This window comes from Prionailurus viverrinus, chromosome B3 (genome assembly GCF_022837055.1).
Source record: "Prionailurus viverrinus isolate Anna chromosome B3, UM_Priviv_1.0, whole genome shotgun sequence".
Taxonomy (NCBI): domain Eukaryota; kingdom Metazoa; phylum Chordata; class Mammalia; order Carnivora; family Felidae; genus Prionailurus; species Prionailurus viverrinus.
Genome location: NC_062566.1, coordinates 125,314,944 through 125,341,304, shown reverse-complemented (window position 1 = coordinate 125,341,304; position 26,361 = coordinate 125,314,944). Strand labels below are relative to the sequence as shown.

General features: G+C 37.7%; 1 long non-coding RNA gene across 1 annotated transcript in view; it reads left to right on the top strand.

Moving 5' to 3' along the window:
* Nucleotides 1–24,961, top strand: part of LOC125168660 (uncharacterized) — a 125,470-nt gene extending 100,509 nt beyond the window's left edge. The window contains exons 3-4 of the long non-coding RNA XR_007153241.1: nt 20,085–20,225; nt 24,679–24,961. This is a non-coding gene — a long non-coding RNA (uncharacterized LOC125168660). The remainder of the gene's footprint in view (nt 1–20,084; nt 20,226–24,678) is intronic.
* The last annotated feature ends 1,400 nt before the right edge of the window (nt 24,962–26,361 follow it).

The following is a 26,361-nucleotide window of genomic DNA, read 5'->3' as shown; positions in this document are numbered from 1 at the left end:
TCTAGTAAAGTATAGACAGTGGATAGTAGAGTCCTGCTATCTTTGTGGGTTTTGGCCAAGATAGGAAAGGAGTCTAATAAGAGAGACTGAACTTGCATATGCTGATTCCTTTAAGTTACACAAAAAGTTTAGACCTGTGTTTTGGTTTCCTTAAGCTAAATCATGGAATTAAAAAGATAATAACAATCTTGTTTCCAACTAAAACTCATACACCCTTATCTGAACAACACTATTTCCAAAATTGAAGTTTGAATGTGAGGTTGGGAACTGAAGTTGGTCTAGTTTCAATAAAAAAAGAATAAACTCAAGTTTTGTCTCTTGTAGTCAAACTTCAAAGTGATTAATTTTTTAAAACTTTTTATTTAATTATTTTGAGAGAGAGAGAGAGAGAGAGAGAGAGAGAGAAAGGCAGAGAGTGAGGGAGAGAAAGATAATTCCAAGCAGTGCAGAGCCCCACACAGGGTTTGAACTCATTAACTGTGAGATCATTACCTGAGCCAAAACCAAGAGCAGGATCCTTAACTGACTGAGCCCTCCAGGCACTCCAAAGTTATAAAAATTAACAAAACAAGTAAATAGACTTAGCAGCAAGATGTACTTCCTGATATGATGCAGTCAAAAGGGCATAATGCCTTTTTGGTCCTCTTGTCAAAAATGGAAACTTGAATTTGACCATGAGGAAACATCATACAAACCCAAAAGGAGAGACATTCTCCAAGGTAAATGTCCAATCCTCTTCAAAAGGATAGAGTCATGAAAGACAAAGATCCTTCCCAATTTGGAGGAGATTAAGGACACATGATGGCTGATTGCAACGTGGGATTATGGATTAAATATTGGGCCAGTAAAGAATACATTGGTTGGACAATTGGTAAAATTTGTGCAGTTCTACTGATTACCTAATAGTACTATGTTATTGTTAATTTCCTAGTTTGGGTTATTATAAAACTGTAGTTATGTAAATATGCTATCATTTTTAAAGGCTGGAGAGATGGCATCTGTGAATTCTTTGTACTGTTGTTGCCACTTTTTAAAATTTGACATTATTTCAAAATGAAAGTTGAAAAAGTTTATGAAAAAATTTGTGATCACAACTGATCACATGAAACCAGATTCCCTAACAGAGTTAGGAAATAATTTGTGTCGTTCAGCTATTCTACTAAACAGGATTACAACACTAATATAATTTGAGAGGTGTATACTCAGAGCAATTGCTGTACAGAATGCACAGGAAAACTCAAGTGTGGGAAGATGTAGTCTTTGCTGTTTAGTAGTACACAAATACTATCAAAACCTAAAATCTTTCTTTTAAAAAGCTAGGAAAATATATTTGAAAGTCCACAACACTAAAACTACATGGCATAATTCGTATATTTCCCAGTATGTCAGCAATCACTGCATAATTTTGTAATTTACCAGAATTATTATGAAGAGAAGTTTTCAGTGCATTATACACATGCAAAGAGATCAATTATATATTACAGTGTGGGATATGAGATATTCTCAGATAATATTCATAATGACTAATCACACAATTCGCACCACAGAGAATCTGATTGTTGGGTAATTTATTTACTTGAAGAAGCACAATATGTGAAAGAACTTACACATCTTCAGTTCTGACAGAACACAATTATTAAATTATTTTTATGAAACAGGGCTATTTACAAGTTAGTACAGTCAAGATTTTGTATGTTTAAGTCATCTCTACACCCAACGTGAGACTTGAACTCACATACCCGGGATCAAGAGTTGCACGCTCTACTTACTGAGCCAGCCAGGCACTCTAGATGAAATAGTCTATCTATCAGAATGCTCAATTTATATGTATTGTTTGTGTGATATTTCCTCTCCTTAGAAAAGTTCCCCCTGAATTATACATATGGCAAACTTCCACTTTTTCAAGTATCAGTGCCAACGGCACCTCCTCCAAGAAGACTTTCTTCACTTCCCTAGCAGACATGAGCACACATTCTTCCATGGTTCATTCCATTGTTGCTTCTGGGATAGGAACTGTCGCATCTCACTGTAATTTTCCATGCAGTGTCCTTCCACACTGGACGCTGATCACCTTACAAGAGCACCTAGTCCGGGACCCTATTTCGATAAATATGTAAATAAACAATTCGACTTGTAAATCCAGGATTAGGATGGGCTCTTCAGAACCAGTGACATGAGATAAGTAAAATGATGATTTGATTGTGACCTAACCTGATTTCATGGGAAATTGCTTACTCAGATATAGATGGGCTTTGATATAGCAATTATGGCATTGAATCATTGGGGTCCAGATGTAATCAGCAGCAATAATGATAGAAATTACCGTGCTTCCATGAGTTATTCTTAGAACTTTTTATTTTTATTTTTATTGACTTAATTTGAGAAAGAGAGGGGGTAAGGGGCAGAGAGAAAGAGAGTACCCCAAGCAGGCTCCACAATGTCAGCACAGAGCCTGATCCGGGGCTCAGTCTCATGGACCACGAAATTATGACCTGAGCCGAAATCAAAAGTTGGACGCTTAACTGACCGAGCCACCCCAGCGCCCCTACCATAAGTTATTCTTAATTATCAAGATCTAAAACAAGGTTGATTTGTTTAAAAAACAAAACCCCCCAAATTCTCCAATGGCCTGCAAACTGTGAATGTTTTCCACAGAGATTCAAGGAATGTCCATCTATATTCTTCTAATGAGATCGTTGAGGCAGCACCAGGAACATCAGAATCCTTCATATGTTGGCATTAGCCGGGCCATGTAACATTCCAACTGGGCCAGTCTGGGAAGGTTTTGTCCCATAAGCTGCCCAGAGCACACCTCTTCTATTCATGTCCCTGCTGTCTGTCTTAGGAACCAGTGCCCGTAAAATGGAAGATTAATGAGATCATTTCAGCCCTGCTTTGGGCAATCACATTTATCCCTCATCATTCTGCTTCCCCAGCCCTGACATTTAGCCTCTTCGTATACTGCTGTCTGATATTACAAATTGTGCTGGGCAATTTCCCCCAGCCAAAACAGGAGATTTAGAAGCACCAGGGAGTTCTGGAAATCTATCCTGCCCGTCACAAAATGCTTCCTGTCCTGGCTTTAACAGCCCAAGGGAGAGAAGAAATGAGTCTACATCAGGGTGGTGGGGCCACTACAAATAATAGAATCATAAGAGCCACAGAAGCAGGAAAAAAAAAAAAAAGACATGTGCTTTTTTTTTTTTGTAAGAATTACTATCTTGACACCCCAAAAGTAATAGAAGCTGGGAAATTTCTTAAACATTACTTAACCTACCTACCTTAATATGACAGGATTAGTTTCAGCAGAATTATTTTATGGAAAAAAAAAGAAAAAAAAAGGATTGTAGCTGGTAATTTATACTCCTAACCTTGGTAGTAAAGATGGTTTTGTTAAAAAAGCTAGGGTGTGTGTGGGAGATAGCTGACTTGAGCCACTGCAATATGTGCATTGTACAGTCCTTATATAGAGGCACCTTCAGGCTCCTGTATCTCAACTGAATTCCAGAGGAAAGGGATTTATAGGAAAGATTGGTGGTGTGCTTATGAGAACTGCTTATTTTTCTTGAATCAAACAAAATAAGAAAGGTTCCACTCAGACTTCATTCCACCCCCTTCCTTGCCCTGGCAACCTATCCGTGTGTTTGAGGGCTAAGCTAATTAGTAACTTGGAAGAATCGTAAACATTTTTTTAAAGGAAAAATTCTTCTAGGGGCGCCTGGGTGGCTCCGTCGGTTAAGCATCTGACTTCGGCTCTGGTCATGATCTCACAGTCCGTGAGTTCGAGCCCCGCGTCGGGCTCTGTGCTGACAGCTCGGAGCCTGGAGCCTGCTTCGGATTCTGTGTCTCCCTCTCTCTGCCCCTCCCCTGCTCATGCTCTGTCTCTCTCTGTCTCAAAAATAAATAAACATTAAAAAAAAAAGAAACAATCTTCTAAATGCTGGATTGTGGTAAATTTTCCAATTTTTTGCTTCAGCAATACGTAGAAGTAGAAAGAAGAGGAGGCAGGGGATGATTCAGAGTACCGCTCACTGTCAATGCCTACCTTGGTTTGGTTGAATGAAGTCAAACACAATCATGGGTGTCCTGACTTAAAAAGTACCTTCACGACTTCCAAATGGAGTCTTCATTAGAAATAAGCTCAGGACTATGTAAGCAACTAACTATTCACTCGCTATGGCCACCCACCCCCCAATGGCACCCTCCTCCCAAATGCTGGCAGGTGTACAAAGTGATTTCTTAGCCTCCAAATTATTTGCCAGCAAGATAGAGCCTTACAGATATTGAAAGTCTGGCCAAATGTATTGCTTCCCCGAGGAAAAGAAAAAAAGAAGGCTCAGAGATGCTAACAACTCTTCTCCAAAGACACGCAGTCAGCAAGTAACATCCTATAAGAAGGTATGTGAGCTGGAACTCCCAAAATTTTAAGAACAGTTGGCAGGGGTCTTTGATGCCCCTTCCCTCCTCCATCTCAAATTCAGAGTCCTTATGCTTTCAGAGAAGGATATAAAAAATATTAATACTAAAGCATAGAGATGGAAACATTTTCATGTGTTTCTCTTGGTATGAATTTTCATCCTTTAATGAATCAGGAATAAAACCAGTTAAATCTGTCAGAATGCCTATGTGAGCTGACAGATAGAAAAGAGTCAGGGGAAAGTGTCCCAAAATTCTCTCTACCCCTAAAATCTTATCTAGCTGATATGCCTCTTCTATACATTTGTTAGGAAGTATCCCATGGAAGAGAGGTGTAGAGCACCTTACATCCACAGTCTTGTTTATCTTCTTGGTTCTATCAACCCCACTCCCTGGCTTCAGGTCTCCAGGCCTACAGTAATAGAAAATTACAACTGTCTGTCAAGTCCAGAGAGAGTCTGGTATAGACTGACTCTCTCTCTCTCTCTCTCTCTCTCTCTCTCTCTCTCTTTCAGTCTTGCTCTTGCCCACTCTCTCAATAAATCACCTGCTTTTTTTTTAGCATCACTTAGACACAGTTTTGGCCAAACTTTGTATATGGGTGAATTCGTTTAGTAAATCTTGTCCTATGTGCTTGAGAAACAGACACTATGCTGCCCACTGGAATTCGGAGCCAGAAGCCATGAGAACTAACCTCTCAGTTCTGACACTTAATCACTTTTGGGAAAGTCATTTGACAAAGACTCTATCCTTCACCAAAATTTTTCAGGCTCTTTTAAGCTCTCTTTCTGCCTAGGCTTCAATTCTGGGGCTCCATGTTCTTCTTTGTAGAATCCACTTTTAGCAAGGCTTCCGAATAGCCCTCAATATCTTATCACCCTCAATATCTAACAAAATCCCCTATTTATGGCCCTTGGTATCTGATCACACTGATCTGCCTTCAGTATAATCTTATCAAGTCAGCTTATCCAGAATCTCCTGTTACCCTGAAGATTCCTTCCTAGTAATTTCATATTCATTTACACCCCACCTTAATTTTTGGCTGTAATTCCCATTGGTCCATGCTGGATTTGGAATATAACCTTACAGTCTGTTTTTCCTTATTGCAGTAACTTTAAAAAAAAATAAAATGTATCCTCACTGCCTCGCCTTCTATCTTGCTCTGATTTTCATTAACAGACCTCACCTCTCTGAGCATCAGTATTTTTACTTGTAAAATAGGTCTAACACACTCTATAAACATCTTTGGTAAGGTTCAAGTGTGTTAATACAAGAAAACCCATTAGAAACTAAAAGGCATTACACCCTTGTTAGCTGCTAGTATCATTGCAGGTTCATAACCCCTTCCAGAAGTTCTTCAAAATTCAGAATATCTTAGATTTTTAAAAAGTAATTCAGCTGAAATTTACTAAGAGGAGAGATCTCAAGTATTCTCATCATACACGTGCGCGCGCGCACACACACACACACACACACACACACACACACACAGGAAACTATGTCTGGTGATGGATATGTCAACTTGATTGTGGTAATCGTTTCACAACTTATTTGTGTATTAAACCATCACATTTTACACCTTAAAAAATGAAGTTTATTGGGATCCCAGGGCAAAAAAAGAGTAATTCAGTATATACGCCAATTATGAGAGTTAGTGGAGTCTGGGATAGCATCTCATTACTAAGCATATTAATACTTCTAAAAGCAAAATGGACAGATCTTCCCACTAAGTGGGATTAACAAAAAGACTAACTCTAGCTTCATGACAGTTTAGGACAGGTTTAACTCACACCTGAATTATAAAAACTGTTCCTCTCAATAACTTTTCAGATTTTGGAAACAGTGATGAGAAATCATCAGCTTATATTTCCGTAATTTCAATATCAGATGCCATTCGTTCTTGGAAAACCCAGGCAGATTACATTTTTTTTAATGTTTATTTATTTTTGAGAGAGAGAGAGAGAGAGCACACATGTGCATGCGATCGTGGCGGGGCGGGGGAGGGTGGCTGTGCAGAGATAGAGGGAGATGGAGAATCCAAAATGAGCTCAGAGCGGACAGCCGAGAACCCGATGTGGGGCTCAAACCCACCAACCATGAGATTGTGACCTGTACAAAAGTCAGAGGCTTAACTCACTGAGCCATCCAGGAGCCCCAAGGCTGATTCATTTTTAAAGAACATTTTTAAAATATCCGAATGCACTGGGCACTGGGCACTGTGGGAGACCTGGTAATCAGGTGGTATGAAAGCAAAAAAAGATAGAGTAGACTTTATCAAAATTAAAAAAAATGTTTTTTCACCAAAAACCATTACCATGAGAGTGAAAAGGCACCCCAAGAATGAAAGAATATCATTGCAAATCATACATCTGATAAGGATCTAGTATCAAGAACATGTGAGTTCCCTAAGAGCTAGAGACCCCTGGAAAATGTCTGCTTGGGTCTCTAGACAAATACTGAGTTGCCGCTGCTAGGTTATAGTTAAAAGCAATTAAAAAATTAAAAGAAGAGGCGAAGGAATTGTGTAAGAAACGTCTTCTTTATAGCTCATAATTGTGAAATGCCTTGTGCCCTTCTTTTCAGTTTCAATTCCGGAGCGCACAGTGTTCATCTAACAGAAATGGGAATCGCATCCACGCTGATAGACAGCCCTGCTTGTGTTTTCATGGTTGCTCATTTAAGCATCACTCCCCGCTCCGTTTTTTCTGGCTTTTTGTGTCTATCGTATATATAAAGCATTTCCAAATCGCCTTTGAAGGAAGCAGTTTGACATGCTAAATTAAACAGAGCTCCAGAGACATTTGTTTTAGGCAGCAAAACAAACTCAACTAGACAAAAAAAATGCCTAGCCCATCAGATCTGAAACCATATTTCTACTCGTCTGCGTGTTAAACGGCAATAATGTCAATGAATGCGAATCGCTTGGCGAGCCGTGAGAAAATAAGCTGCAAATTACAAAGCTGGCGAGTGAATGTTGGAATTGGTGGAATGTGATGATAACGCAATGGGTGGGGACCTGAGCCTTCATTAGAGATTCTCATTTCTCACTCATTTCATTTCCAGTTATAAAGTCCAGTGAAATGGATCTTGGTAATTGCAAAGTTGATTGCTGCATCAGTTTAGGGGAAATAAATACCGCTTTACTTTTTCCCTTTCTCTTTCTCTCTTCTCTCTCTCCTGCTCTTTTGTTACATCCATGGAATTTTCAGAGAGCTTTCCCAACCCATTGGGAGGATCAAACTCTTTAGTAGTTTTGACATTTCTATGGCCTGTGGGCACCAATGCAATCTTCCCCTTTAAAAATTAGATGTGATAGCATCCCCAGATGACAAACCAGAGCTGAAGCCTTGGTACCCTGGATATCACAACTCCTCTGCTTGCCAAGAAAAGAAAGAAAACAAAGAAAATAGCTACTTTTTGAAGTAAAAGCGCTATAAGGAAAAGAGAGGCAGTGAGTTCACTGGATATTACTGGTGACAGAAAATAGACTACAAAACATTTTGTGTCAAAGGTGTTCATTTAACTGCATTCAAAGCTCTTCTTCAATGAAATTTATTACACTTTGATAATCACACTAAGTAGATTCTGTGAGATCGATTGTCCAGTGGATAGTTTTCCAAATTAAACCAAAAGCAGCTTTTGTGTTAGGTGTTGACATCTGTCTCCTGTCATGCTCATAAACTATACTAAGAATTGACTGGTTCATGGAAACCAAGGTACCACTTTTGTCATGAGAGTGGCCAGATTTCAAAATGGCTGGCACAGCCCTTTTAAGATCTGTTGGAAGCAAAGATGGGTCATAAGCAAGGTAAGGGGATATGCATAATTACGTTTAGGGATGATATTGGAGAATGTTCAGGTGAATGCAGGTGAAACCTTACAGTCATTATGATAGACTTTCTGCCTGGGACATTGTACCTCTCATGATCAAATTCCATTTTGTCTATGAGATTTGATCTTATGTCCCTATTCAAGAAAGGCAAAGCAAAGTTTCAAGATGAGTGTTTACTGTTATAACTCCAATGGGCTAGACAAGGGAATTTAACCCATATTGACAATAGTGATCAGATTTAGGGACAGCAAAGCTCAGTAGGCTGTGTCTGACTTCACACTCAAGAATAGGTCATACCTATTATGGTTTGCTCAGAGTGTTGGGACTGTAGTCTTTTCCAGTTTGCTCTGTCTCTCCTTATAGCAGGCTTCTGATTACAAAAAAACAAGTCACAAGGAACATCCAATTCATACAGAGTCAGCCAAATTCCATCTTCCTCAAATTCGGAGCATCTACAATTCTCTGGTGTGATGATTAATTTAACATGTCAACTTAACTGAGCCATGGGGTGCCTAGACATTTGGCCACACATTATTCTGAATATATCTATGAGGTGTTTCTGAAGGAGGTTAACTGAGCAGAGTAGGTTATTCGCCTGAATGTGTGTAGACCTCGTCCAATCAATTGATAATACAACCAAAAGACTCAGCTCCTTTTGTCTTAATGTTGGGCTGGGGCATTGGTTGTTTTTTTGTCTTCAGACTTGAGCTGAAACACTGGCTCTTGCTGGACCTCAAATCTGCTGGCATGTCAACTGGAACTTACCCCATCAGCTCTCCTGGTTCTCATGTCTTTTGACTTGAACTGGATCTACACCATTGCATCTCTTGGAGCTCCAGCTTGTCGACAGTAGATCTTGGGCCTTTAGAGCTTTCATAACCGTGGAAGCCAATACCTTACAATAAATCTCTAGATAGATAGATAGATGTAGAGATAGCTATAGAGAAATATAGATACAGATAGGTGTATCTATATATAGAGAGAGCCTATATGTACATACATACACAGTCGTGTAAACATGAGCTTCTCATATAGCACTGGTGGAGGACACCTAGAGAATATATTTTTCCCTTTTTTTTCAAAATGGAAAACTGAATGCTCATTATGATTTTGTATAACTATTTTCCTTTACTTTTTTTTTGTTTTTCTTTTTGATTTTTTGTTTGTGCTAGAAATTTCACTAGGATCTTCACACACACACACACACACACAAATTAACCTGTCAACAAACTTGCAGATGATGAGGAAATGAGGTCTGGAGTCATTGCACGACTTGCTCATAGTCATTCATTCAGTGGCTAAAGCAACATTCATATGGGTTCACTTCATACTGCCCATCCTTGGCACTGCTAGAAAAATAGTAAAAGGAAGTAGCAGGGGATGTCACCTCTGATTCAAATCAGGAGAAAAGAGCAGTAGTCAGCATGTGTTTGTCACCCAAGCTATTTATCACTTTGCTTATCTAATTATCTTATCTTCTCTTTCTCCTCTGTGCACAGCAACATGCCACTTAGTTCTGTTCTCCATTACCCCTACAAGCTCATGGATAGACAGTAGCATGAAATTCAAGCCAAAACAGATTGTAAGACCCTTCTCATTGGGAAATGAAAATGGAAAGAAATGGAAATCCCACATACATACTCAAAAAGAAATAATTTGTAACATATCTCTGATGTTGACAACTTCCTTTGCCCTTGGCCCTAGGTTGGGGCTGGGGGAAGGGGAGACATAAAGAGGATCTAGTCAAGTAATTTTATAATGTCAAAGTTTGCTTTCCATTTTTATAGATAATTTGCCTGATTTATAAAAGAAAGACTTTAAATAAGATCATTTCTAATGCTCCCAGGATTAACGCTGTTTTTTTATATAGTCCTTTTTTCAAAAAGAAATTCCACAAACTTCCAGTGGATTCATTGATTCAAATTCTTCCCTCTACAATCATTTCTGAGTTTTGTCCAACCTTTAACAGCTGAGAGTTACAAAGTCCTTGACAAATTCACAGGATTTTCCTTAGACCTCCTCTTCTTGAACAGAATGCAGTATTTGGCACTGTGGGTCACTTGAGACCACATGTAGAAATGTGTTTTTATGCATTAGCATACTTTTCTAGTGAAAGATCTTATAGCTTCCATCAGAGTCTCAATGAATCAAATTTCATGGCACAAAAAGATTCTTTAACTGATATAATAATAGTTAAAACAACTAAAAATAAGAAATGGAAAGTCATTGGAGACCATTGTCAAAGTAGTTCTATGTTTGGGATAAAAGAAACCTATTGCAAAAATGCGTTGAGAAGTGAAAGAAAATTAGAGGCACCTGGATACCTTAGTCAGTTGGACGTCTGACTTTGGGTCAAGGCATGATCTCTCTGGTGGTGGGTTCAAGCCCCGCATCAGGCTCTGTGCTGAAAGCTCAGAGCCTGGAGACTGCTTTGGTTTCTGTGTCTACTTCTCTTTCTGCCCCTCCCCTGCTCATGCTCTGTCTCTCTCTTTCTCACTCTCAAAAATAAATAAACATTTAAAAAAAGGAAAGACAAGTGAAAGAAAATGAATAAAGTGAGAACATCAGATGTAGTCCATACTTTTCAGAATGAGGTCTCTCTCCTTTTAATCACCTTTATTTTTATGATCTGTATCAATAATCTGGTGCTTATATTCAGAGTGGTCATCTGGAAGGATGTGCAATAGTAATTCATCAAATTCTCTCATTGTATGGAATGTTTAACTGGTTTATCCAAGTTGATACAGAGAGTTGTGGCAGATCAGAGCCATGAACTTGGGTTTCCACATCCTTATACACAAACTCTTTTCATCGTTTTTTATTGCTTCCTAATGCTTCACATATGTAGCTATTTGTTTTTCTCCCAAACTCTAGACTAAACTTATATTTTAATATGATACAATTAAGAAAAGGATGGGATGTGACTTGCAGGCCTCAAAGTCCATAGAAAAGTTCCATAAATGTTGGGTAATTATTATTATGGCACTTGTATTGCTCTACACAGTACAATATGGCATCCTGGTCAAGAATAAGGGCTTTGAGATTGCCAAGAGCTAAGTACAAACCAGGTGTCATTCCTTTCCAGGTGTGGAAATGTAGACAAGTATTCTTATAATTATAGGAACAAAACATATAGGACAAAGGAATACACACTGTTTCAAATATTCACCATACTCACTAGTGGAAAATTTTTACCCACTCCCACCATGCCCGTGTCATTCTGCATTTAAAGTCTATCTTTCCTCTGATCTCTGCAGTCACTAGTTAAGAGCTGAGTTGCAGGCCAGACATTGTCTCTCTCATAAACCTGTGCAAGTAACTGTTGATTTGGTAATATCACTGCTTTCTAGGTGCAAGCAATGCTTTGTCCTATCCTTGATGGATAAGCTTTTCATAAACAAAAGTAACCAATGTGGAATGCTTCAAGATGACAGGATGCAAGGAAGCTAAACTAAGGGAAGTACAAGGTGGGATGAGAGATGGACTTTGCTACTGAGGATTTGAAAGTCCTCTGAGTAACACAGCCTCCATTTCTATTACTCTTCTTCCCGCCAGAATAATTTTCATCACCAAATCATGCCGCAAACTCTACAGTTGCAGCCATCAGGCCATATGATACTGTCATCAATCTGTGTGATAATTCTCACGGCACACTCTGCATGCCCAGAGGAATTTGTCAAAGAAACATAGAAGTAGCACGTGTAGACCTCTCTGAAAGGAATACTTTCCAAGTATGTGAACAATCAAATGAAAGAGAAATCGGATATCCCCTCATTTGATCTAACAGCCGTAAGAACTCATCTTTACAATGGCCCCATTCCAGGTACCTGGCAGTAACTAGCCAGTTTAATCCTGATTAACAATTCCACAAGGTAGGTGTCATTATTAGTCCATTTCCCAGATGAGAAAATTGAATCAAGTACAGGTTAAGTAATTTTCCAATGCCAGTAAGTGATAGAGACAGGTTCTGCTCCCCACTACAAATCTTATTATCCTGAATCTGGGCTGTATCACCTCCTGCTATGCTCAGTGCGCAGTATGCGTAAAATTCAGGTGATTGTTTGCAACTGATTAACTCCCCTCATTGGCTGATATCTGATGGGTCTTCCAAAAGGACTCGCAAGGCCAAAGTCCATCAGAAAATATCTATCTTGATGCTGACACCAGCATAACACTGATTTGTTGGAGGTAAGTTTGAGGCAACACATCTATTGGAAATAAGTCCCAGATTCTCTTTTGCCTTCCTAATTCCTTCACTTTCAGACAATATGTTCCAGACTCTCAAAATTACTCTAAAGAGCCAAAGGAATCGAAGGGCTAAATCAAGGGGGATAAAAATTCTTGAGTACTTTGACTTAAGAAAAAGAAAAGAAGAAAGCTTTCAAAGTCATTTTCTGGACCTCGTAACTTAAAATTCCTTCCCAATCAGCACCACATCTAATAAAACAAAATCAGTGTCACCCCCAGAAAAGCTCATTACCTTTCCTTCTCTGACATGCCAGGAGGGACCTTTCTCCCCCATGCCAGCTGTTTCAGAAGCCTGGGGCCTGCTTCACCTCTAGGGACGTTAGCTTTAACCTTTCAATCTCTTTGATTTAATCATACAATCATGTAATTAAATTCCAATAGTCGAGTTTCAAGGGCAGGGAGGCAAAGGCTGGGCAGTTCCATTTAGCCCAAGCAGATGGCAGACACTGCTCCTGGAACAGCATGCTCAGATTGCATGTTGCTAGCATTTATGTTGAGTTCTCCTTAAACACATGCAACAAAAAGGCAGAGTCAGTCTGCTTAAAGAATGAAAGCCTCTTCACCCGCTTCCGTGAGATAAGGTGCAATGTATTTTTAATGTACACTTTTATCTCTCCTTGGCAGCAAAGATGGTTTCCACGTGATAGCCAAACCATAAGGTAAGCAAAGCTAATGGGTCTGATTTGTAGACAGCATATGGACCCCTAGGTTCAAATTAATGCATTCTTTCTTCTTCTGTTGCCTCAAGCTTTTCAAATGTTGAGGAAGAGCTTTCAGGATTGAATTTAAAGATGCTTCTTCAATTTGTTTAACTGTTGTTAATAGCCAGGTGTTATTTCAACATCTGGTTGGAGTCTGTTTTATGATTTTACCAAGAAGACATCAGCAATGGCTCCAACCTTGTTACATTAGCAATGTGTTAGCGGGGCTAGCATAAAACGGGGGTCTTTATACACTGCAGGTAAATCTGTAACTTGGTACAAACTATTGAAAGAAGGTGATTATATGAAATAAAAGCTTAAACGTATTCAGACCTTTGCCTAATTTTCCCAACTATTCAAAGTGTACAAGCACGAAGATGTTCATGTTACTTTAAATATATTACTGAAAAAAATTAATCTGAGTATCCTTCTTCATTGGACCACTGGTTAAATAAAGGTTAGTGCCTCAATAAGATGGAATAGTATATTCAAAAAGTAAATTTATAAATATAAATTGCTTAAGTAGGATTCAGATCTGTTTAGATTGGATTATCCGGATTTTATTTTTTTAAAGAAGAATACACGTACAGATAATGAAAATGGTGACATTTGGTAGCTCTGGGCGATGAGAATATATGAGTAATTTTTATTTTATATTTCATGTGTCTTCTTAGATTTTCCACAATTAATATGTATTGCAATTACATAGAGAAAGTTATTTACAAATTAATACATGACATTTTCATAGCCATCTCAAATCTGTGCTATTATTCACAGAAAGATCACAGGCAAGAAGGCTGGTCTCTTCATTACAATCATTCCACCAGAAACTGAACCAGACAATATTTGGCACAGGCATGAATGTCAAAGTCCTTTTGCCAACCAGTTTTTCTTTTAACATCTCTCAGATTAAGAGAAATTATTCTGATTGTCATCCGATAACTTTGAAAAACAAGATAAGTAACACTAAGTCAGTTCATGTAAAATGACACTGATAGGTGATAAAACCGTAAAATCGCACATTCTTAGTATCATGAAAAACAAAGGTACAGCTTCTTTGTAATTTACTTTAAAAGAAAAATGGGCATCATTTTTTCTGTTTTCTTCATTCATTTCTCAGGCGGCTACTCAGTTTTGTCCTGACAATGTCTCTCTAATACCGACACCCAGCAAAAAGTTCATACACATGGACTTCTTCTCAAAATGTCCCTGCAACACAGGCCAGGAGTAGGTGGCACTTAGATGAGGACAAAGGTTAAGTTACTCAATCAAAGTAACTCTGTGGCTGAGCTCTTAATAGAGTCCACGTCTCCGGATCTCAGGGCACGTTCTCTCCAAGGTGGCTTTGGTGAGGGGAATACAGTATACTCGATCTGAGTTTCTTTCATGTGCTTCTAGGAAAAGGCAGTGAGTTTGAGTAGCACTGTGGAGAATACTAATAGGTCCCCTAGCAGAAGCAGTTTTAGCTTTGCCAGAGATTTCCCTTAAACCGCTAAAAGATACAGTTAAATTGAGATTCTGGAGATCACTCGCTTGGAAGTTTGGCTTAAATGACTTAATGGAGCATCCTTAGTGGCTCAACATAGAACCTCCGGATATTCTTCACCCAGGGCTGACTAGCCAAATGGCACCCCATTGATGCCACCAGAAGATTTGTCATCTAGGATGACGAAGTTGGTATCTTTCCAAGTTACATCTGTTCCTTAGAAAAAACTATTCTGTGTCTAGGGTTGCTTTTTAAAGTGTTTTTTTCTTTTTTGACTTTGCTTAAAACATTTCATTTGTAATATGTGACTGGAAAGCTTTAGCCTAATTACATAAACCCTCAAATGGATCACCAGTTGATTTTTTTTTTTTTTTTGGTTCTTGTTCGTTTTTGTTTTTGTTTTTAAATGTGTTTTGAGTTCTGATGCATCATTGTAAATGTCTGGAACTTACTTGCTGCCTTCCTTGTTGTAGGTAATGACCATCATCCCAGCCATTGTGTATTAGCTGACTTGGGTTCAAACCTTGACTTTCTCCTAGTTCTCATGGTTAAAGGGAACTTCCATTCACAGCATGGAATATGACATTCCTCAAGCAGAACAAATCAAAGGGATCAAAGTTCTACAACTCAGAGTGAAATGATTTTAGGATATTATTATGTGGATTAATGACTGAAACTTAGATTTCTTTTCTTTCCTTTATTAAAAGGAGCGGGGGAAATTTGAAAACCAAAAACTGTTCAAATAAAGCAAATTCGCTGATAACTTCTACGTTTTTGTAAATCACTAACAGTATTTTTATACTTATTAGTTGTGATATACTCATTTTGAGCAACTTCATTTGATATAACTTAACATAAACAAAAAGCCAGAGGTTCAAATTGTGCAATTGGCTCACTAATAGAGGAAGATTATGTTTAAGTTGTAGCCTAATAAAAGACACACTCATTTTTTTTTCGATTGTCTGAAAGTTTTATATTTTCATAAGGGATAATTCGTCTAAAAATAAAGATGTTTTTTTTGTTTGCTTATCAAATGAAAAACTCAACTCAAGAATAAAATTCTCAGAAAATATTTTCTGTAACTAAAAAAAAAATTAAAACCCACCCCAAGGTAGAAAATGCACATTGCTTCTCAAAGAAACCTTGCAGGGTGTGTGAGTGGCTCCAGGCTCTGAGTGTCTGACTTCGGCTCAGGTCTTGATCTCACAGTCCATGGGTTCCAGCCTGTATTGGGTTCTGTGCTGAGAGCTCCGAACCTGGAGCCTGCTTTGGATTCTGTGTCTCCCTTTCTCTCTGCCCCTCTCCCGCTCATGCTCTGCCCCTGTCCCTCAAAAAATAAAATAAAAAAACGTTAAAAAACGTAAAAAAAAAAAAAAGAAAGAAAACTTGTTATCTTGGGTATTCTTCAGTGAAGAGGAAGCACGTCAGGGAACAGAAGTCTTTCCTAAACAGTTATAAAAAAAAAAATGCTTCTTAGTGTAAATGCTACTGCATATCAAACAAACAAACAAACAAAACAAAACAACAACAACAAAAAACTAGCAGTGTTATTTAGAGATTCTCCAAACAATATATTAGCACAAATCATTAAAATATCTTCTGTGCTAAAAACGTCTTCTGTGCTAAAAACATAATTCTAGTGACTTTAAATAATGTTTATGAATCTTCAGCAACATGAAACATACTTCTAATAATACTTTATTTTCCTTCCTAAGAAATATTGGATGTTCTTTGTTCATTGCTTTACTTTTAAACAGTTCATTTAATGAGACTTATATAATCTAGATGATTTTCTTGGTGTTGTTTTGAAGCCCCTATTTAAAAGAAAAGTCTTTTTTCAGATGTATGCATATGTGAGCTGCCAGCATATGTAAATAGGCACGGATGAAGGACAGTAACATGTTTGAAAGTCCTCTCATTAATCAGGAGAAATAAGAAACCATTGATTCATTTGGACTTTAACTCAAACAGGCTTGCTGTGATTGTCAGGAAACCACTTTTTAAAAAAATAAAAATAGAATATGCATCTTCCAAATCAGTTGCGGGAGGGAACTTCCTCTTAAGAGACAGTTTAAGGATAAGGACAGAGGCTAAAAATAAGGGGGAAAAAAACCACAACAAGAAAATATCAGCCTAAATAAAGTTAGTGTAACCATGATAACAACAAAATAGAGTCTAAGGCAATAAAGTGAAATGTCCCTCTGAGAAATGAAATGGGTCAGACATATTTATACAAGGAATAACTTAACAAAAACATAGAACTAGTTTAAAATCTACCCATTTAATAACATAGAGTCAACACATGACACAATTGACAAATTGCCACATGCACAATCATTTAAAAATGTACCTCAATAATTCATCAAACAAGCAGGTAAAAACAAAAAGTTGAAAAGATAAAATGAGGTAATCTTAGCTCAATCTAATGTTACATAGAATTCCATAAATAACAATTAGGGAAAAAACACTCGTTTCAAGCAATGACCAAATTCTACTAAGCCATAAAACAAATCATAATACCAAAGAATGGATATTTTCAGGCCATATTCTCAACTTAAATGAAAATAACCAGGAATAAGTAATTAAAGATATATATCTATAAAACAAATAAACAAATCCTGGAGACATTCCAAATAATTTATGGATCAAAGAAGTTACATCAGTTGAATCAGAACTAGATTCTAGAGCTGAATGTTAAACTTACACACGAAAAGTTGAGAGAGATAATGAAACTCAGAGAAAAATTTGTAGTCTTGTATTAAGAAAAATAAATTTTAAAATGATTGCAGACAATATAACAAGCTAACAATTACTATTTAGCATATATAGAGGACTTGAACCGATAAGGGAAAAATTAACCAAATTTCCAAATGGATAAAATAAATAAATAAATGAAAAGAAGCTTAAACACCAGAAGAATCAGGGAAATGCAAACTCAAATCAGAACAATGCTGTTTCCTTTCCTAAAATAGACAAACATTTACATGTTTTACAATAGGAAATAGCAAAGGTGTGGAAATGAGAACTCTCATGTATAACTGGTGATAATTAAAATTTGTACAAACACTTTGGAGAACAATTTGGTAATATCAGGTAGAGCTACAAATTAAAATTGAATTTTCAATCTAGCAATTCAAATCTTAGATATATATGATCAAGAAGTCTCATATATAAGCTATTAAAAGTATGTTCAGTGAAGATTCTGTGATCCTAAAATGTAAAACGTAAAATGACTTAAATGTTCATCAGCATGCTAACGTAAAAGTTAAATTCTCATATTATATTATTTGTAAAATGATATATTTATATGATAAAATATTATACTGTATTGAGAATGAATGGGTTAAAACAATATAGGTACATTTCACAAACATGATACTGAGTACAAAAAAGCAAGATAGAGAATGATTCATAGACGTTGAAACCATTTAGGTTTATATTTAAAACATGTAAAACAACACTATATACTGTTTATTGATTCATGTGAACATAGTAAATATTTGAGAAAGTAAAAGGGACTAGTGTGATAGATAAGAGACACAAAGGCTTCAACTATATTTGTATATTTTTTTTAAATAAACGCAAGACCTGAAGTAAATGTAGAATAATATTAAGATCAGACAACAGTAGTTGGTGGGTATATGAATGTTCTTCTTAATGCTCTCTTTATTTTTCTGTGTGGGTAAATAATAGTGATTTCCCCATAAAAAATATAAAATAGTACACAAAAAAGATAACAAAGCAATAAGTTGTACAATCAACTAGGACAGAAACTCTACACTCTTCCTCAGAATATGAGAAAGCATTCTCTATGTGTATAGATGTATATTAAAAGCAGGAACTCGTTGCCTTTGCCCAAAAAATGGTTTCTTCTCAGAAATTATTGACAAAATTCAAATAAAGATAATTGAAGACTACAAAGATGACTCCAACATGTCAGCGATATTAAGTTCATTAAATTTTATAATGATGAAAAGTGCAGATACATTCAGATACTCCATTTTGAAAGAATTCATCTTACAATCTTTTACCTAAAATTAGTGTGATAGAAACAGAGCTCTGGTTGCGATCCTGAGCTGCTTGTTTGTTAGGATCAGTGTGACACCATCCTTGCACATTATTCAAAAACTTAATCCAATGTATTTTGTGCCACTGATAACAAATGTGGTTAAGGAGTTCATCTGACAAAATATTTTGTACAATTTTGAATTAAGTTCTGCCTTGAGACACACATATCTATCTTGGCTCCTGATTATCCTCTTGTTTTTCAAATTATTAAAGCACATAAACCAAAAGACCAACGGATGCGAATAGGAGTTAGCGCATCTGCAACAGATTTTGTTATCTGCTTCAGGCTAGTTCTTTCAATGAGCTATTAAATCATCAAAATTTGGGTCAAGTGATTTCTGCTCAAATAAATTGTTACCCAAAATAAATACTTCGGAGCTTTCTGGAGGAAACTGTAGAATAGAAAATTAATAATTAGTACATTTTCAGATTCTTAACATCATGTTTAAAATGAATACATTTAGAGCTCTGATCCTGGAGCCAGACTTCAAGACAATCTTAAGTCACATTGAGGTACTGGCATAATGACGGGGGACAGTATCAAAATTCCCCAGAGATATGGAATATCTGCCCACATTAGTTCTGGAGCACTGTCTGTGGCAAAATACTCTACATGGGTGTGGGTAAATTACTGGTGGGTGGGGAATGGGTGAATTAGGCAATGCCGATTAAAGGGTACACTCCTCATGACGAGCACGGAGTAGCGTATGGAATTGTTGAGTCACTGTTTTGTACACCTGAAACTAATATAACACTGTATGCTAACTTTCTATCTATTCTGGAATTAACTTTTTTAAAACTTGAAAAAAAAAAAAGAAAAAAAATCTACAAACTTTGTACCAGCTTACACATGGTTTCAAATCTATGCATTCAAAGTTGTTGTTGTTTTTTAAGTCCCACTACGTGTGATAGTCTCTCTCCTTGACTAAACTTCAGACAGTTTCTTCTGAGCCCTCGTTTCAATGAGGCCTCAGCCTCGAGCCTGCCTAGCCCACTTGTAGCAAGTGTCCTGCTAGGTCATGTTGTGAGAATTTTCCACATTTGATATGTGATGACCTTGGCCTGTGGAAAGGAAGAATCCTGACTCTGTTAAACAAGACTCCCCCTGCCCTTGACATTTCCTCATAGTTAGCTGTCCATTACTGACAACTCACTTCACTCCTTGGCTATAAATCCACCCCCTATAAATTCCCCCGCCCCGTCCTTGCTGTGTTCACGGTTGAAGCCACTTCTACACTGAGCTCTCTTTTCCCTGGTTGCAATAGTTTCTAAATAAAATCTGTTTTCGCCACTTTCACTGTTGTCTGTCTGCCTTTTCTGGTTCTGCTTACAGTGGGAAGCATTGTGCTAAGTTCTGACCAAAACAACTGTTGTCTCTACTTTCATGGATCTTGTGATGAAACAGGAGATAGTCATGAAACCCACAATCACACAGATGACCACTGAAGCCGGTGTCCTTGATGCAGTTCCAGGGGTAAGTAAGTTCCAAGGGTATTCACAACTGAATACCAATATCTACTCAGAGATACAGCTCAATAAATAAAACTTACCCTAGGTATTTAGGCAAAAAAAAAAAAATAGGTAGATGGAAAATTGTAGGGAGAATTGAAGGAGCAGAAAAAGGGGACCTCCAATGCAAGTAATCACAGTAAGTTCTAGAACACATCTGAGTGATTGTTCTCTGGGAATTAGGAAAACTTCTGCTCAGTCCTGCAACTATCCCATCTCAGCTGCTCTTTGCACTCAGGTCTCAGTGAACTTGCTAACTGAAACAGCAGCATAAGCATGGCCTCTGCCTCAGTTTGCCTTTCAAAAAGGTACATCTGATGGTGTTACCTAATTTCCATCTACACTACTAGCAACAGGGGTGTTGGAAATGCTTTTTTAGGCCTGCAGCTTCTTTAATACAGGACAACACCCAGAAGGATGTGAGAACGGAAGTTGAGTGCCAATTGACTGTATCCTATACGCTCTTTGGCAACTCAAGACCTGCAACTTCTACTTTAAAAAAGGGCGGAGGGGGGGAGTTCAATATGCACCTGCCTAATATATAGCCAGCATTTTTTATACAAATAGAAATATTTGTATTTCTCCCCAAATGTATTTGTCACTGTGGCCATAGCTGGGCTGTTGTCATCCTTCAGCTCCAGTCTTAATCCTAACCTGATAGTCTGTAACTGGAGGACCAAATTACAAACATCATAGTGTATATAAAATTGTAGAGGGAAAAGAAAGAGGTAAAAAGGAAAGTCAGTACATACATAACAGGGCAAGGAAGAAAAGAGGAAGGATTATGAATTCCTTATTCCGCAACTGGTCACAAGATCACAGATGTTGTTGATGACAGCTTTTATCCTAATCCCATTACCTTTACTTTTGAGTACCTCTCCCAGTACTGAAATTGGTCAGGTGTTTTTGTTTGTTTGTTTGTTTGTTTGTTTGTTTTGCTGGATAAGGGAATGGAATCCTTGTTCTTGAGTGGTCTTTATTGTTGATGGTTCTGCCTCTACTGGGTTGGTATGGTCTTCCATTTATTTTTATTTATTTATTTTTTCAATATATGAAATTTATTGTCAAATTGGTTTCCATACAACACCCAGTGCTCATCCCAACAGGTGCCCTCCTCAATACCCATCACCCACCCTCCCTCCCTCCCACCCTCCATCAACCCTCAGTTTGTTCTCAGTTTTTAAGAGTCTCTTATGCTTTGGCTCTCTCCCACTCTAACCTCTTTTTTTTTTTCCTTCCCCTCTCCCATGGGTTTCTGTTAAGTTTCTCTTCCATTTAAATTTTGACTAAAAATGTGATCCTATAGAATTTCCTAGGCTCCAATATACATCTCCTTATCTGTGTAGAAACAAGTCTATTTTTCCTTGATAATCAGGATCAGTTGTGCCAGCCAATGGAGTTAACTTCTCCAACTATTGGTTAACTGGCATGGGAAGACCAAATTATCCAATGGTAATCTTAGAATTCACAGGAATCACTGGTGTGTGTCTTCTTGGAAGAGAAGCAGTCTTCCTTTGAGTGCAAAGATCTTGAAACTATTGCAGCTCAAGGTCATGTGAATAGAAAGGTAAATATTCTGAGTCATCTCTAGATGAAATATTAATGTCTCCTCTCTCAGTTCCATAGCTTGGTTTCCAGACATATACTTTGCATGATTTATATATGTTCTATTGTTAGAAATCATTCAATTCTGCTATTACTGACACACACACAAAAAAACTCATAAGATGTGTTATAAAGTTAGTAACCTATGAGCTATGTTAGCCATGTTAAATATCGATAAACAAGTATGTCTTCTGTGTGCTGAACATAGATATAAAGATATGGGAAGACCAAAATCCACCTAATATTCATAATATGCTAAATATACATGAGGTACCTGAGGCACAAAATACTCCTGACATACTAAAAGTATATAAAGCGTATGAGGTACTCAAATTTATGGGGTTGAGGATTAGCCACACATTTGTGAAACTCATCCTGAACCAATGTGTCCTGTCTCTCATAAACGCAAATAAAATACATAGCTGTTAGTGCAACAATTGGCGGTCTACAGCTTTTGCCAGTTAAGCATGGCCCTGTGCTTCTTGGGTAGGGTAAGTTAGTCCCAAAGTACTTCTATTAGAGACTCTTCCTTAGACCTTAAGCTCACTTGCACCTTATTTTAAGAATAATGTTAACTGACCCCAGCTCTTTCCCCTTACTTTCTGTCATGTTCTTTTTTAAGTTTATTTATTTATTTTGAGAGAGAGTGAGAGAAAGCATGAATAGGAGATGGGTAGAGAGAGAGAAGAAAGAGAATTCCGAGCAGGCTCCACACTGAGTGTGAAGCCAGATGTGGGGCTTGATCCCACGACACTGGGAACATGACCTGAGCCAAAATCAAGAGTCAGAGGCTCAACTGACTGAGCCACCCATGCACCCCTGTCATGTGTTTTAAATTGAGTTAGTCATGTAAGATTTGGGCATCTTAGTTTAGTCTGTGAGCCTCTTTGTATTCAATGACCTCTGGGATAGCTTAAGGTAATTCCCACATGACATTTAACAATAAAAATGTACCATGTATTGGTCACTAATTCAGATCACATTTCTTATTCTGGAACACTGTGCCCTCATCCCCCCATGGTGTCTTCTCCCAAGTGATGCTATAACTGAGTCTTCAATAGTACATTATACTGTTTTAAAAAGCCAGTTGCTTCAGGCAGCTTGTGGCATATGATAACACAAGTGAATCCTATTGACTTGAGCCCATTTTTTCAACCTTCGTATCATAAATGAATGCATTTCCCCAAAACAGTATTGTGTGGGTCACTCTGATAATGTCCCATTAAATAAGTCAACAGATACAGAGGCATGGCCACAAAAAAGGCAAATCCATATCCAGAATTGTCTATTCCAAACTGGATAAATGTTTGCCCTTTCCATAATGGAAGGGGTCCAGTGACATTACCTGTTATCCGATAGATTGCTGGTCCCCCTAGTGAATGGTGATATGTGAGAGTGTCAGCATTTGTCTCTGCGATTGGCAGCTTGGATATTGATACTGACATGGATACTGATATTGAACGGAACCAAATAAGCCATGTTGTTGAATCTATGTTTTCACCTATATTCTTGCTGTTGCTAATTTTTAATTCATGAATCTACTGAGCAAGCAAGGGGAAGTGGCTATTGAAAGTAACTTATTGACATTCTTATAATGAGTCATTGTATTCACACAATTATTGAGAGGTTCTTCAGCTGGGAATGGCTTCATAAGAGAATTATGGGACGTTGATATCCACATGGACTCTACCAGTTCTAAAAGGTCCTTCCACATACCTCTTTCCTAGATCTCCTTATTACCAGTCTTCCAAATTGTATTCATATTTCTGGCAACCTTCATTTCCAAGCAAAGTGAACAAGCACATGCACTACTCAGTGATCTGCCCACCTGGAAGATTTCTCATCTCTATAGCTTTTCTGGGGAATAAGCATAGGTTAAAGAAGTGGCAATGCACAAACACATAATCCATGGGTAGGGTAAACAATTGTTCAAACAACAATTTTGAGCACTGAGCCAATCTTATATATACCATTTCTATTTCATGTAGATTTTTTGTTGCCCAAGCTCAACTTTATGGTTAGTTCATTTTAGGAATGATAGCTATGGTTGCATGGCCACTTGGGGGTCCGATGGTCAAGTGTTTGGCCTCTCTTAGCATCTATTAGCAAAGTAGACTCTTTTTCACAAAAGGATATTAATAATCAATATCGGGAAAAAAACCTCATTTTGTTTCAATACCCGAAAGGTCTACATTATTAATCTCCTATCAGATTTGCAAGATTTTCCAAACTACAAGGCCATTTGCTTCAACCACTTTAGACACCATTGAATTTGCTGCATCATTATGACCAAGTGGCATAGGGAACAGCTTGCAGTGTAGCCTGGATGAGCTAGAGAGTCTACTCTTCTTCTGGAACAAACGAAATTCACAGCTTTAGCAATTACGTGGTAAAAATATTGTAATAGCAGATCCAAAATTAGTATATTTTTGCTTTCAAACATCCAGAAGCCCATCAAGAAGTGGGCCTGTTTCTTTGGAAGGGATATTCAGACATGTCTCACCAAATTTTCAGAAATACGAAAAAGATGGTAGATCCTGAATTTCCATGAGGTGTTTTCTCCTACCTTTCAGCGTGTATGTAAATTACAAAGTTGGCTAGGATATCATCTATTCATAGCTCTCCAATTTCAGTCACTCGATGTCATTAAATGGTAGACCTGTGTGACATCTTCTAGTATGGTGAAACAGTCAAGGCCCCTGGAAGGAATGCATGATATCACCAGGAGAAATGTTAATTAAGGTGAAAGCAAACCAGTTTGGTGTCTTTGCTTATTGAGATAAAACAAAAAGGTATTTTATAACCATTTCTAGGTTAATAGCTGAAATCAAGATGTCACAGCTCAGCTGATTTTTTCCAATAAAGACCACATTGTCTACAACCATGGCAACTGAAGTCACCACTTGATTAAACTTAGATCTGCCATTCTCCAAACTAGAGCCAACCTGTTCTCAGTGAAAGAAGCAAGTGAAATGGGGATAACATAGAAATCACTATCCCTACAACTTAACTCTGGGTAACTCTTGGTAAGTGGCTATGACACTCCATTGTCATAATTAAAGCCAGGCTCTCATTTGTCATACCTGGGTCATTTCTTCAGTTGTACAATGTAATATGAGTTAAGTTGGCTGGACATCTATTTTATTCATAAAGTGACAATAAATATACACTCCTAGAAAATGGGTAAGCCATATTTGTACTACTTTACTGTTGATGCCTATTATAATCATGTCCACCCTATACCTGGTAATAAGTTCTGTCATTGACCTCTCTCACTCCAGGATTCCATCATTCCCACTTAAACATAGAACCCATTTCAAGGGCAGTATCATTTCTGTCCAAGATAGGACAGCTTCATCAATGTATTGCTAAATGCCTCATTGAAATAAATATCCTTTGGACTCTCGTAGGAGACATGATTAGAAGTAAAGTGAATCAGATGATAAATCACTCCTCTGTTCATATGCCCCCAAGTTGCAGATTTTACCACATACCAAAGATTCCTTGCATCTCACCTTCATTTTGTGTGAGCCATTATTGAGTCCAGGTTTTAGGCAACCAATCCAGTAGACAGAATCACTCTGAGCTGCTTGGGAAAGCACATTAGATGCAGATTCTAGTGGGTGCACACATATTAGTTAATTTCAACCAATGTGTTTATGATCTTTCTCATCTGGTGAAACTCCCTTCAAATCTATTGCCACACATATTCCCCAGGTTTCAACTGATAAAAATAAAAAAAATAAAAAAACACGACATTTTCCCCATGTTTTAGCCTTTTCCTCCTGGTTCACCCTTTGGCCTCTTCTAACACCCTGGGAACTGATTCTAACTCCAGGTCTGAGAGCAGTAAAGTGGCAAGGACAAGCAATGAGGAAAAATGGCATTCCTTATACATGAGTTACCTCAGGCAAGTTAGTTCCCCAAGTCAGGAAAAACTGACCTTTTACAACAGGGATAATGGGCTTCTACTGGCAAGGAGATTTCATTGGATTTGGACAATCAGTATAGTAACATTAAATCTATATCCACCTTATATTTCCATCTGAATTTTCCAGGTTCTCAGTCTTTCCCAATCAACGCCGTAACTTTTACAGAGGAGACATGGTGAGGCTGTGATTCAGCCCACATTATAATTCAGCAATAAACAAGATCTGACACTGTGCACCTTTTCTTTCTTTTTCTTTTTTCTTTTCTTTTCTTTTTTTTTTTTTTTTTGCCAACAGCAGCCCTGCAGCTACAAGATATAAAAGACTGTGGGGAGTAGTCATGGATGCTTTCTGGGCCTCTGACTTGCCTTGAGCAAAGTATTTAAAACCCTGAGCTGTTGTTTTCTTTCTCTACACATTTCAGTCCAGTCATAAGGAGCTAGCCTGCCCCACAATTATTATATTTATATTCCTATCATAAAATTCTATTGAAGAAATCACATAGCTCACCAAAACTTTGGCTTTAATAGGTATTTCATTCTAAGTGACCTCAGGTAATAATTTCAG